Source organism: Ranitomeya variabilis, chromosome 4 (genome assembly GCF_051348905.1).
Source record: "Ranitomeya variabilis isolate aRanVar5 chromosome 4, aRanVar5.hap1, whole genome shotgun sequence".
In the NCBI taxonomy this organism is placed as follows: Eukaryota; Metazoa; Chordata; class Amphibia; order Anura; family Dendrobatidae; genus Ranitomeya; species Ranitomeya variabilis.
The window spans coordinates 199,210,477-199,223,338 of record NC_135235.1 but is presented as its reverse complement, the minus strand read 5'-3'; the positions used below and the strand labels follow the sequence as shown (position 1 = coordinate 199,223,338).

The 12,862-nt window shown below is 49.0% G+C and overlaps 1 long non-coding RNA gene across 1 annotated transcript; it reads right to left on the bottom strand.

The window, feature by feature from the left end:
* Positions 1-11,686: 11,686 nt before the first annotated feature.
* On the bottom strand, positions 11,687-12,371 carry LOC143768589 (uncharacterized). The gene is made up of 3 exons (XR_013213957.1): positions 12,208-12,371; positions 12,072-12,124; positions 11,687-11,946 (listed from the first exon to the last, which is right to left on the bottom strand). It is a non-coding gene; the product is annotated as an uncharacterized LOC143768589 (long non-coding RNA).
* Between the last annotated feature and the right edge of the window lie 491 nt (positions 12,372-12,862).

The following is a 12,862-nucleotide window of genomic DNA, read 5'->3' as shown; positions in this document are numbered from 1 at the left end:
CCTGGCCGCGGCGGTGCCCGGTGCCCAAGCTGGCGTCAGGACCAAGACGGTGGCCACCCAGACCCCTGTCTGGGACAAGGAGGCCACCTCCTAATCAGTAAGAATGAAGCCGTAAAGTTCTACATACTGTAAATAGTTAACTGTTCGTCTTCTGTGTTTCCTGCTGCTAGTACCCGACCAGGGTTGTTCTTAAAGGGATCCCTTTGTTTACCCGGGATCCCTATCACTTTTATTTTTGCTTTTGTTTTCCCTTTTGCTCCTTTTAACCCCCTATTTGGAAAAGACTGCCGAATCATGAACGGTGAATGGTTCACAAACTGTGCTGTAAATAGTTCGCACCCTATTAAGGGTGCCCCCTACTGGTTTTACAAGGAAAATATCTCTTTGCGAAGAAACTGTTCCTGGAAACAGTACAGGAGTTCCTGCCTTACACGGACTTGCAACTTGAGCAGTTACACTACCTCCAAGAGACTTGGTCCCCTCTTAAAGGGGATGTTCACCAGTTGCACTTAATTTACAATGTTGCCTTAAAAGAAAATGAACAGTAATAATGTTTTATATAGCAAGTTATATGTAGCTAGTTAGCTATAGAAAATGTTTGATAATGTTGCTAGAGATTGAGGACAGGAAGTGAACCCATAGGGGTTAGTGGGTGAGTCCTCCTAGGAGCCATAGAGAGATGGCTCAGTGATTCTGTACTACGAAAAGAGGCAGTAGGCCTGGGCAGATAGACAGGCGGTCCTGCATAAGACAAATCAAGAAGAAGGTGTTGCACTTAGAAGAGAGAAATGAAGAAAAGTTAATTTATATTTTAGGAGTTTTATAGTAAGCCTTTAGTGGATCCAGCTTATACGTCCTTAGAGGCAAAGTTAAATTATTGTTCAGAATTTGCACTTGGTAGAATACCCGGATGGGTAATAAAAGTTATTTATAGTGTGTTATTTAAAATATTTAACCATGTTTTGTTTGTAACGTTTAAGAGTCCTCACCTCCCATAAAGGGAAGCACTGTTATTATTTCTTATTACTTGTTTATTGCATTTCCAAAATTTGTATGTCTTTTGCTGACATGTATTGTTGTTTTCTTCCCAGTCCGGGAGTACTGGATTTAACCGGGTGGAGTGCAGCGCCCCAGAGTCCTGGTCGTTGCAGTACTGATGCTCCGCCGCTAAGAGGAGTGATGGTACGTCTGAGGGCACTTAAGGAGTTCACCTGACCAGGTATCACAGACACCAATATACTTCATAGTCTGGCCTCCAGGGGGAGCTAAGGGTGCTATGTATTAGGCCACTCCTCACAATCTGGTAAAACTGGGGGTTGGATAGAAAGTTAGGGAGAAGCTGACTGGGTTGGAACCAGGCAACATCCTGTGGCAAAGGGTGTTGCAGGGGAAGATTCAGGGGGGTCCCTGTCAGGGGTGGGATCCTGACAGAGGCCTAGCAAAAAGGACAGAATGTTAAGGAACCGCGCGTGCACTACATCGCGGCGGTATCTCAAGAAAGGACAAGAAGCAAGGTTTATTGTGGAGAGTGAGAAATGAGATCAAAGCAAAAAGGAGATAACACCAGTAGGAGTCGTGCTGTAAGATCGAGGCAACATCCTACTGAGGTGCGTAGCCGGTGGCCGGAACGCCGAGGAAGTATTGGGCTCCAAGCATTACTTCAAACCAATGGCAGGACAGTTAATTATAGGTTGGCTGTCTCACCTAAATCACCTAAGCAGACATAGGGGGCAACTGTGGGAGAGGGGCGTCACTAGGGTCCCGGAAGAACTCCAGGCCTACCCGTCATACAGGTGCGTCCTATCCATATCATCTAGGGGACGGAGAAGAACATCAGAACAGACATAAGTTGTGGGAAAGAACATCAGAAACAGACACAACAGTTGTGAGGACTATCCCGTGGTGCTCAGCAGGGAAGTACTACAACACACAGGCGCTAGAAGGTAGGCACAGATTTCCACCTGCAAAGGGAACTCTGGAGGTGCCATCGGACCGGCCGGTCTCAGACAGCCCTGTTAACCGTACTGTGGATTGAGGATCTTGAAGCCTTCAGTAAAGAGGTAAAGAGACTGCAACCCTGTGTCCTCGTTATTCATCGCGACCTGCACCACCTACACCTTTCATTGGACGCCCCTTAGCAGGGTCACAGACCGGGTCTAGCCACCGTGACAACCCCAGAACTGAGACAGAGGGGCCCGGTACCGAGTACCCCACGGCCCTGCGTCTGGGGGAGCTCCATATGCACTGTTGTTTTGCTGCACCCAAACACTGCGCCTCTCAGGCAACCCCTGGTGGAGCCAAAGATCACTTTGCCTAACAGGCAAAGTGGAATGACCCCGCTTTCCGTAGCCAGTTCAGTCAAGGACTATCTGTAAAGGTTAAGGATGCCTTTGCTCTGTAGAAGACTCCGGTTTTCCTTGAGGCAGCCATATCTCTGGCTTTTCGTGTGGATCGCCGTCTTCGCCAGAGACATAAAGAGACACTCCGATTTGCAGAGGGACTGCTGTCAAGGGAACCTAGGTCTGAGTCTACTGAGGAACCCATGCAGTTGTTCTTTTGTTCCAACTGTAGTTCAGCATAAAGGGGAGCGTGTTTTTCTGTGGTGAAAAGGGTAATTTTGTGGTTGCTTGTCCTTCCTTATCACACTGTAAACAGCCGTTAGAAAACTAAGCAACCCAGGTTGCAGGGAGGTTGTCAACCAGGGTGTACATATTTCCTCTGTGGGTAGGTCCCAATTTTTTACCACCCAAGATCCATTTGGGCAAAAATAATGTTGTTATTTCAGCATTTCTGGACAGTGGGGCATGGTTTACTTTGATCAACGCAAAGTTCATCCAAGTCCAGGGCTTCAAACCACAAGCTGTCTAGACCAGGAGTTGGGAACCTCAGGCCCCTGGGCCATTTACTGCCCTCGGTGACCTTTTATCAGGCCCCCAGGCAGATTTTCAGGGGCTGCATTCTTGGGCAGGGAGCTGTATTTTGACTGCCACAAGCTCATTAATTTCTTCTTGCTCTGTTAGCACACACATGCAGTGTTCACTACTGAACACTGAAGGGCATGCAATGAAAGATTACATCCTGACACCAGTGCCACAGTCAGGATGTACTTTGTGGGCGGAGTTTGTATGCCCCCCGAAGGATGGTATAAATATCCAAATGGCCCTTGGTAGAAAAAAGATTTCCCACCCCTGGTCTAGACCAATACCTATAATTGCAATTGACTCTGCACCCTTGAGCAAGGGGCATTTTACTCAGGTCATTCGAGTGTTAAATCTACAGGTAGGGGCCAAGCACTCAGAATTTATTGACTGTTATGTGCTAGAGGGCTTACCCTCTCCTGTGGCTCTTGGACAACCTTGGCTTACGCTGCACAATCCAGTGGTAGACTGGCAGACTCGGGAGGTGGAAAAGTGGAGTGAATATTGTCAAGGACACTTCTTGGGCACCCGGCTAGCCAGGGTGGGAGCCCAATCTCTGCCTGAATACCTGTCTTACTTCAGGGATGTGTTTTTAGAACAGGGGTGTCAAGAACTTCCACCCCATTGTCCTTATGATTGCGCCGATAATTTTGTACCTGAGGGCAAGCTGCCAAAGAGCAGGCTATATAATGTCTCTGGTCCAGAGAGGTAGGTCATGAAGCACTATATTGCTGAAAGTCTGGCAAAGGGCCATATTAGACCGTCTTCATATCCCATTGTAGCAGGTTTTATTGTTGTTAAGAAAAAGGCAGGGGGTTACGCCTCTTCCTAGATTTTTGTGAACTTAATCGGATCACGGTCGGGGATCCATATCCTCTCCTTCTCATTCAGGACCTCTTTAACCATATCGTAGGGGCAAAATGGTTTTCTGAACTGGATTTCGTTGACATATAATCTCATTCGAAATAAGGACGGGGATCAGTGGAAGACAGCCTTCAATACATCTGAGGGACATTATGAAATACTTCTGATGTAATTTGAGTTGACTAATGCTCCTGCTGTTTTTATGCATTTTTAGTCACCTGGCAGGTAGATTTGTTGTGATCTATCTTGATGACATTGATTTATTCACTTGACCTCGAGTCACATGTCAGACAGCTACTCAGAGACAATAAACTATTTGTCAAATCAGATAAATGTATATTCTTGGTTCAGGAGCTTGCTTTTCTGGGTTATTTCTTATTGTCCACCAGTTTGCTCATGGAGCCGGCGAAAGTCCATGTGGTATTGGATTGGGATTGTCCCGAGGACTTAAAATGTTTTAGGGTTTCGCCAACTGCTGTCAAAACTTCATCAAAAACATTTTTGTAGTGGCCAAGCCTCTGACGGATTTGACCAGGAAAGGGATGGACTTTTCCAAATGCTCCAGTTCAGGCCAGGAAGGCATTCGATACCTTGAAAAATTGTTTTGCATCTGCACCTCTTCTTATACAGCCTAACATCACACAGCCATTTATTGTGGAAGTTGACGCGTCTGAAGAGGGGGTGTGGGCTGTATTGTCACAGGGTGCATCACCTGGTAAATGGCGTCCGTGTGCATATTTTTCAAAGAAACTGTTGTCCCCTAAGAAAAACTATGACAATGGTAATAGGATACTCTTGCCTATTAAGTGGACTTTTGAAGAGTGGTAACATTTTCTGGAGGGGGCAGTTCATCCAGTCATGGTAATCATTGATAACAAAATTCTCCAGATTCAACTTTTATTGTGACATATAAGCCAGGGGGAATAAGAACATTAAGGTGGATGCCTTATCTTGTTGTTTTCCTGGGGATGGATATAATTGTGATCTGGTTCCTATGGTAGATGGGGCCAGGGAGGTTGTCATGGCTGAGAGGAATCCCTGGATCACACCCTGACCCCCTCTCTCTATATAGTAATGTCTCTTCCTCTGCATTACTGGATTCTGCATCTCTGCGCCATCAGGGTCCTTCCTGGGTAGTATTGGGCTCCTTACATGCGGTTTCACAATAAGTGAGACTCAGTCCGGTTTAACTTCAACATCAACAGCTTTACTCAGCACATCTAGGACGTTTCCAGTGTAATCAACAGGCTTCACAACAGGCGACATTCTTTCTGTCCCTTTCCTTCTCTCCCTCTCACTAAGCTCGCTTCCGGGACGGACCGTACCTTTCGGTCTCTCAGCGTCATCTCTGTCCAGGTTCCTTGCCTTGTGTGGGGGTGTCCTCAGCCGCTTTGCACCAGATCTAAGGACTGCTGCCCAAGCAAAAATCTGCCACATGATGAGCGACCTGCCCTTACTGCTTAGCCTCCTTCTTAGCAAGTACAGTCCCAGTAATACTGCATCTGCTTGCTCTGCTGTTGTTGTTTCCTCCAGATGAGAACCAGACCCCAGGATGTTATAGGCTGGGTCCCATGCTTTTCTAATGTTGCGTGGCACAGTGTTGCCCTGGGCTAGCCAGCCCACGTGGGCTACACGGGCGCCCGACCCCAACTGACTATGCCAGGAAGCCCTCCCTATCTTAACCCGCTGTGCCCCTCCTATGTTAACTATTTACAATACTGTTTCCTGAGACTATTATGTGCCCCATCTTGTGGATAAACTTGGGTACTGTAATTTCCCCATATATAACGTGCATATTATATGTACATAAGACATCAATAACATTAAATATACACACAGCAGCATTGCAAATATACTTAAAGGGGTTGGGGATAAAGTGCTACATATATTACACCCCTTACATTCCCCCTTTTTTAAAAAAGCTTGGTCATCCCTGACCAATATAATATTTATATTTTACAATCATTACTCCATGCAAGGAGGAAACAGAGGTAGGACATACTTGTCATGTCCCTAGGACACAGTCTCTTTTAAGGAGGGCATTCCCCCCCCCCTTTCTTTGGACTTGGCACTACCCGGGGCCACAGTGCCGGAGTAGCCCGTTAGCAGTCCCAAGATGGTATCCTGCTTTTCCAGCAGAAAGGGCACAACAGTTGCAACAAAACAAAAAGAGTCCATAGACTCCAAATATAAAATACCCGTCTCGCAGTCCTCCAGGTCAAGACAAACATACAAAAAAGCAAACAAAATGTCCATTTGACCCGTTTTGGCCATGTAACGCTCCCCTTTTATTGAGGATAAACATCAGGGTTTCTTCCTTATCCTGTGGGATGTGGAACAGTCCTTCCATAAGTTCTTTAGGTGGAACAGCACAACAAAACATACAGTAAACTTTATCTTCAGTGGCACGCATCCCGTGCTGTTCCAGTGGTGGCAGAATCCCATATCCGGTATCGGGGTAGGGGTGACCCTACAGCCACAGGGGTCACAGGCTGCCATGATGAAGCAGCTGCGATGGGGGTTTGGGAGGAAGAAGTTATGTAGGGGACCGACCGTGCCGGGCTCGGACCCATACACAGTTCCATCTCCTCCGGCATGCACAAAGCTACAGCCACCGCAAAGTAGCCCCGAGGGCAGTTCTCTTTAAAAAAAGAGACCCAGTCCCCTTCCTCCAGGGGTCTCCCAAACTTTACAGAGGCAGCATTGATGTACACCTTCTCCTAAGTTACAACCTCTCGAATGAATCCATAGGCACGGCCTACCTCCGCATAGACCAGCTGGCCATAAGTGCGACGACCAGCCATAGCACCACCTCCTGGCTGACGCAACTCTGCCCATACCTCCTTTTCTCTTTGCTTTATCTTCTCTACCATGTCGGCTATCCATGCCAACTGGTCCAGTGATGGGAATGAGCCCTCATCGATGGGAGTGGAGCGAGAGGCCCTCTGAGATGCTCTGACGTTCATGGCGGATCTTCCCTCCAGCACCCGGCGAGCAGTAGTAGGTACCGGAGCCCCTGACTCCTCATATAGGGGCTGATGACTTGGGGCGGGAGTTAAGGACACGGACCAGGCTTTAGGGACAGGGGGTGGAGGTGTACTCACCACCTCCAACTGTTGCTTCCTGATTGCACCCATCTCGTGGCTGCCATATCTCTCCGCGGAGATTGCGTGGACGGGTCTCACAAGTAGAAGGTCCGGTTCAGGCCTAGCTTCTGGTATGAGCTCCTCCGGGGTGGCCGCTGTTTCCACTCCCCTGGCTCTTGGTTCCCACCGCCAACACAGTTCCATCTCCTCCGGCATGCACTTTCCCCATATATAACATGCATATTATTCACAAGACATCAATAACAATAAGTATACAGCCGGATGCAGCATTGCAAATATACATAAAGGCGTTGGGGATAAAGTGCTACATATATTACACCCACTTATGCCTATACTACAGAAAGGTTTAGTTATTGCATCTGGATCGCCCCCCCAAGGGCCGTGGGGTACTCGGTACCGGGTCCTGTGGTTCACAGGGGGATGTCACAGTGGCTGACCCGGTCCGTGGCCCTGGGACGTCCGTGTAAAAGGGAAAGGTCTTTAAAGGGATAGAGTTTATGTTCGTGACGCCACCTGTGGTATTCAGTCAGGGTGACCGACGCTGCTTTAAGGGGTCCGCTGGGGTGATGTTATGGCAGCTAGATAGTATACCTTCCCACAGGTGAAGTATGTCCCCAGGGCTTCCTGGTGTGTAGATGTTGGTATGGTGAGAGGCGCAGAGAAGAACGAGGACACAAGGTTGCAGTCTCTTTACCTTTACTGAAGACTTCAGCATCCACAGTCCAGGGCACCAGATCAAAGGGCAGGCAGAGTCCAGTCGGTTTGGAGGCAAGTCCAGAGTCCCCTTGTCCAGATGGAAATCAGTAAAATCAGTAGCCTTCCCTTGTGCTGCGGTGGTGTAGTCCCTTACTGCTTATGGCTTCACATAAGGGTCTCACAGATGCCATGTTTCACTCTCTCTGTCCCCCATATAGGATAGGACAAAACCCATATGACTGGTGACTTGAGCCTGTTTATAGGGTCTCTTAGATAACCCGGCTCTGTAGGTGTCACCGTGCCTCCTGGGTGTAGGTGTGGACAGGTAACCTGCAATTAGCTGTCCTGCCGGTCTCTGAAATAAGGCGTAGAGGTCCTTACTCCTTCTGTGTCCCGGTTACCGGGATGTTGCACCTCAGAAGGAGACAGCTTGAACGGGGCTGGTCTCCTTCTGGTATCCTCTCCTTTGCTTCGGCTTCCTTCATGCTCACTGCAATACAATTCTGCCTTTCAATGTCTCTTTCTGAGAGCTGCAGCTCTGAGAGCATGCACAGCTCCTTTAACCTTCCATCCTCCTCAGACTCTGGTCGGGAACTCACTGAGCTGAGCCCAACCAGCAACTTACTAACTTTCCCTACAGACTACCAGTTATAGATATATGTGGAGTGACCTAATAAATAGGAGCAGAAGCTCCCTCTGGTGGCCTGGAGTGTGAAATGTGTTGCATGTTTGTGATACCTGGATGCAGTTATCCTTCTTTGCCTCCAAATGTAGCATCACTCTCCCCGAGAGGAAAGCAATACCACTGCGACGACCAGGACCCTGGGGCGCCGTACATCTATATGTTCTGATTTTAACTAGAAGGTGGAAGAGGCTCAGGGTAGCAGGTAATCTGTTTGTACCTGTGAATCTCCATCTTAGGGTATGTGTCCACGTTCAGGATTGCATCAGGATTTGGTCAGGATTTTTCATCAGTATTTGTAAGCCAAAACCAGGAGTGGGTGATGAATGCAAAAGTGGAGCATATATTTCTATTATACTTTTCCTCTAATTGTTCCACTCCTGGTTTTGGCTTACAAATACTGATGAAAAATCCTGACCAAATCCTGATGCAATCCTGAACGTGGAAACATACCCTTAAAGTTTTATGTGAACATCATAATTTGGTCTTGGCAGGACATCCTTGTAGTAAAGCAACCATACATCTCCTTAGGAAAAAAAAAAAAAAATTGAGTTCCAGCTCCTTAAAATAGAAAATTTATTGATATCCAAAATATTAAAAGCGATACATACAGGTGGATTGTCTCCCTCCGGTGGGTGCCCCTGAGCATGAGGGACTAATTGCCAATTAGTCTCTCATGCTCAGGGGCACCCACCGGAGGGAGACAATCCACCTGTATGTATCGCTTTTAATATTTTGGATATCAATAAATTTTCTATTTTAAGGAGCTGGAACTCAATTTTTTTTTTTCTGATCAACCCATTCTCCTGCAACGGAGTTCCGTGCACCTGCGGTGGTTACTGGTGAGCTGGCTATTTACTTCTTTTCTGTTGTATTTATACATCTCCTTACTCTGTGCTTTTGGTGGTTTGGGGTCAGGGCCGTATTTAGAGTTTCTGCTGCCCTAGGCACTTTTCGTGCTGCCTCCCCCATTGGCGAGAATGACTAATGCAGACTATCGGCAGTGACTTAGGCTACTTTCACATCAGCGATTTTTGACATTTGCGGCAGATCCGGCAGTTTTTCCGCATCCGTAACGGATCACTTATGGCAACACTGTGTTCGGCCTCATTCATTCCCTATGGGACTTGCGGCACTTGCGGTTTTGCTGCGATCCGGCAAATGCGGTACTTGCAGCAACAGGAAAAAAAAATGATGCTAGCAGTGTTTTTTTTTTTGTCTCGCCTCAAGTGCCGCACATGTCCACAAGTCCCATAGGGAATGAATGAGGCCGAACGCAGAGTTGCCGGCCCGTAAGTGATATGTTACGCGACAGATGCGGGAAAAACTGCAGTGTCTGCCGCGAACGGAGAAAATCGCTGATGTGAAAGTAGCCTTAGCAAACCTTTCCATTAGTTGTCATGTGAGAATCTGGTGGATCTCATACACAGTACATAGTCAGTTGATTCTGCCACGGTTGCACGGTTTGGCTGACAGATTTTTAAGGGCAACCTGTCAGTCGATTCATACTACCAAAACCACGGGCAGCATCAGTCAGACTGCAAACAGGGACGTTTATCTCTGCAATGCTCGGACGTTTCAGAGAGAATAGTGTGAAGAGCTGGATGGGTAATTTAGTGAGAGAACGGACTAATCTGTTGCTATCGTCTGTGGGCTTCTCACTCCATGTCTCTAGATCAGGGGTGGGCAATTTATTTCCCCGAGGGGCCAGATGAAAGACCATGACTGTTGTGGTGCATGAAATAGCATGAAAACAATTCTACTCAATATTAATTAGTATTAATTGTATCACTTAATATTGAGAGTTAAGTATGCTGACACCCGCTATATATCTTTAAACCCCCCACAGCCCCTTATATACAGCATGAGCCCCACACAGCCTCCCCATATACAGCATGAGACCCACATAACCTCCCCATATACAGCATGAGACCAGCCTCTCATCTCCTCAGCAGCCTCCCCTCTCCAGCCTCTCATCCCCTCTCCTCAGCAGCCTCCCCTCACCAGCCTCTCATCTCCTCCCCTCAGCAGCCTCCCCTCACCAGCCTCTCATCCCCTCCCCTCAGCAGCCTCCCCTCACCAGCCTCTCATCCCCTCTCCTCAGCAGCCTCCCCACACCAGCCTCTCATCTCCTCTCCTTTCCAGCCTCTCATCTCCTCTCCTTACCAGCCTCTCCTCTCCTTAGCAGCCTCCCAACACCAGCCTCTCATCTCCTCTCCTTTCCAGCCTCTCATCTCCTCTCCTTTCCAGCCTCTCATCTCCTCTCCTTTCCAGCCTCTCATCTCCTCTCCTTTCCAGCCTCTCATCTCCTCTCCTTTCCAGCCTCTCATCTCCTCTCCTTTCCAGCCTCTCATCTCCTCTCCAGCCTCTCATCTCCTCTCCTTACCAGCCTCTCCTCACCAGCCTCTCCTCTCCTTAGCAGCCTCCCAACACCAGCCTCTCATCTCCTCTCCTTTCCAGCCTCTCATCTCCTCTCCAGCCTCTCATCTCCTCTCCTCTCCAGCCTCTCATCTCCTCTCCTTTCCAGCCTCTCATCTCCTCTCCTTTCCAGCCTCTCATCTCCTCTCCTTTCCAGCCTCTCATCTCATCTCCTCTCCTTTCCAGCCTCTCATCTCCTTTCCAGCCTCTCATCTCCTTTCCAGCCTCTCATCTCCTCTCCTTTCCAGCCTCTCATCTCCTCTCCTTTCCAGCCTCTCATCTCCTCTCCTTTCCAGCCTCTCATCTCCTCTCCAGCCTCTCATCTCATCTCCTCTCCAGCCTCTCATCTCCTCTCCTTTCCAGCCTCTCATCTCCTCTCCTTTCCAGCCTCTCATCTCCTCTCCTTTCCAGCCTCTCATCTCCTCTCCTTTCCAGCCTCTCATCTCCTCTCCTTTCCAGCCTCTCATCTCCTCTCCAGCCTCTCATCTCCTCTCCTTTCCAGCCTCTCATCTCATCTCCTCTCCTTTCCAGCCTCTCATCTCCTTTCCAGCCTCTCATCTCCTTTCCAGCCTCTCATCTCCTTTCCAGCCTCTCATCTCCTCTCCTTTCCAGCCTCTCATCTCCTCTCCTTTCCAGCCTCTCATCTCCTCTCCTTTCCAGCCTCTCATCTCCTCTCCAGCCTCTCATCTCATCTCCTCTCCAGCCTCTCATCTCCTCTCCTTTCCAGCCTCTCATCTCCTCTCCTTTCCAGCCTCTCATCTCCTCTCCTTTCCAGCCTCTCATCTCCTCTCCTTTCCAGCCTCTCATCTCCTCTCCTTTCCAGCCTCTCATCTCCTCTCCTCTCCAGCCTCTCATCTCCTCTCCTCTCCAGCCTCTCATCTCCTCTCCTCTCCAGCCTCTCATCTCCTCTCCTTTCCAGCCTCTCATCTCCTCTCCTTTCCAGCCTCTCATCTCCTCTCCTTTCCAGCCTCTCATCTCCTCCCCTCAGAAGCCTCCCCACACCAGCCTCTCATCTCCTCTCCTTTCCAGCCTCTCATCTCCTCAGCAGCCTCCCCCACCAGCCTCTCATCTCTCCTTACCAGCCTCTCATCTCCTCCCCTTACCAGCCTCCCCTCTCCTCACTCACATCAGCAGACTCCCGTCTCCTCTCTCACCTCACTCCTCTCTGCAGCTTCCTGAGTCCTCACACACTGCCCGCCTCCTCTCCCTGCTCACCGCCGACTTCAGTATCGTCTCCCACAAACATGTCCGTCCTGCTTCTCTACAAAAAAGCAAAATGTCTTCCAGCTTGAAACGTGTAAATCACCACAATCTGTGTCTCCCCTGTATGTGCATGCTGAGACTTATAGTGCCACAGCAGCTGAGACAGGACAGAAGGGCTCTTACCTGCAGACAGCAGCCATGGACCTTAGCAGGGTCCCCCCTCTGACAGGCAACATCTGAGGGGGCAGACAAGCACAGAGGTGAGACTCCCAATATCCCCAGACCCCCCTGATGCTCCCAGTACAAACCCCCCAGTCACCTTCTCACCACATGGGGGACAGTACTGGCAGAGCACAAGAAGTGCAGCACTGAAACACTTCCCCCGCAGATGACACAGAAAGGTTCCTTGCTACCGAGGAGACAGGAAATCCTCGGGCTGACAGCAGTTAACTCCTTACTGTCTGTGCCGTCACCTGCGGAGTAATCCTGAGGGCTCTCACACCTCCAGTCTGCTCCAGTGCTCCTGCATAAGAGCGCGCAGCATGTCACATGACCCGCGTCAGGACCGTGATACACTTGGGCCTGCTGCTTAAAGGTACAGCACCCATTTCTGCCCCATACAGTAGTCAGGGCTGTAATGCCCTGATGGCGGCCCTGCGCCCGAGACCCCCTCCCCCCGCAGCAGCCAAGACTGAGGTGGGTGGGTGGGGCCAGGGGTGAACCTAGCCTCTATGCTGCCTGAGGCGAACTGCAAAATGGCGCCCCCCCCCATAGTAAAATCAGTATAAATAAATCTGGTTTACTCTTTACTTACATTCAATTTACATTACATTTACTCTTTACATGCATTCAGTAGTTTGAAGTCACATAGAGTGCAGAAATATGTCTACAGCCCTGAACACCCCTTTAATTGCTACGTACTGTAGATCTGTATCCAGATGTACGATAAATAATAATGATTGCAGGGGCCTTCA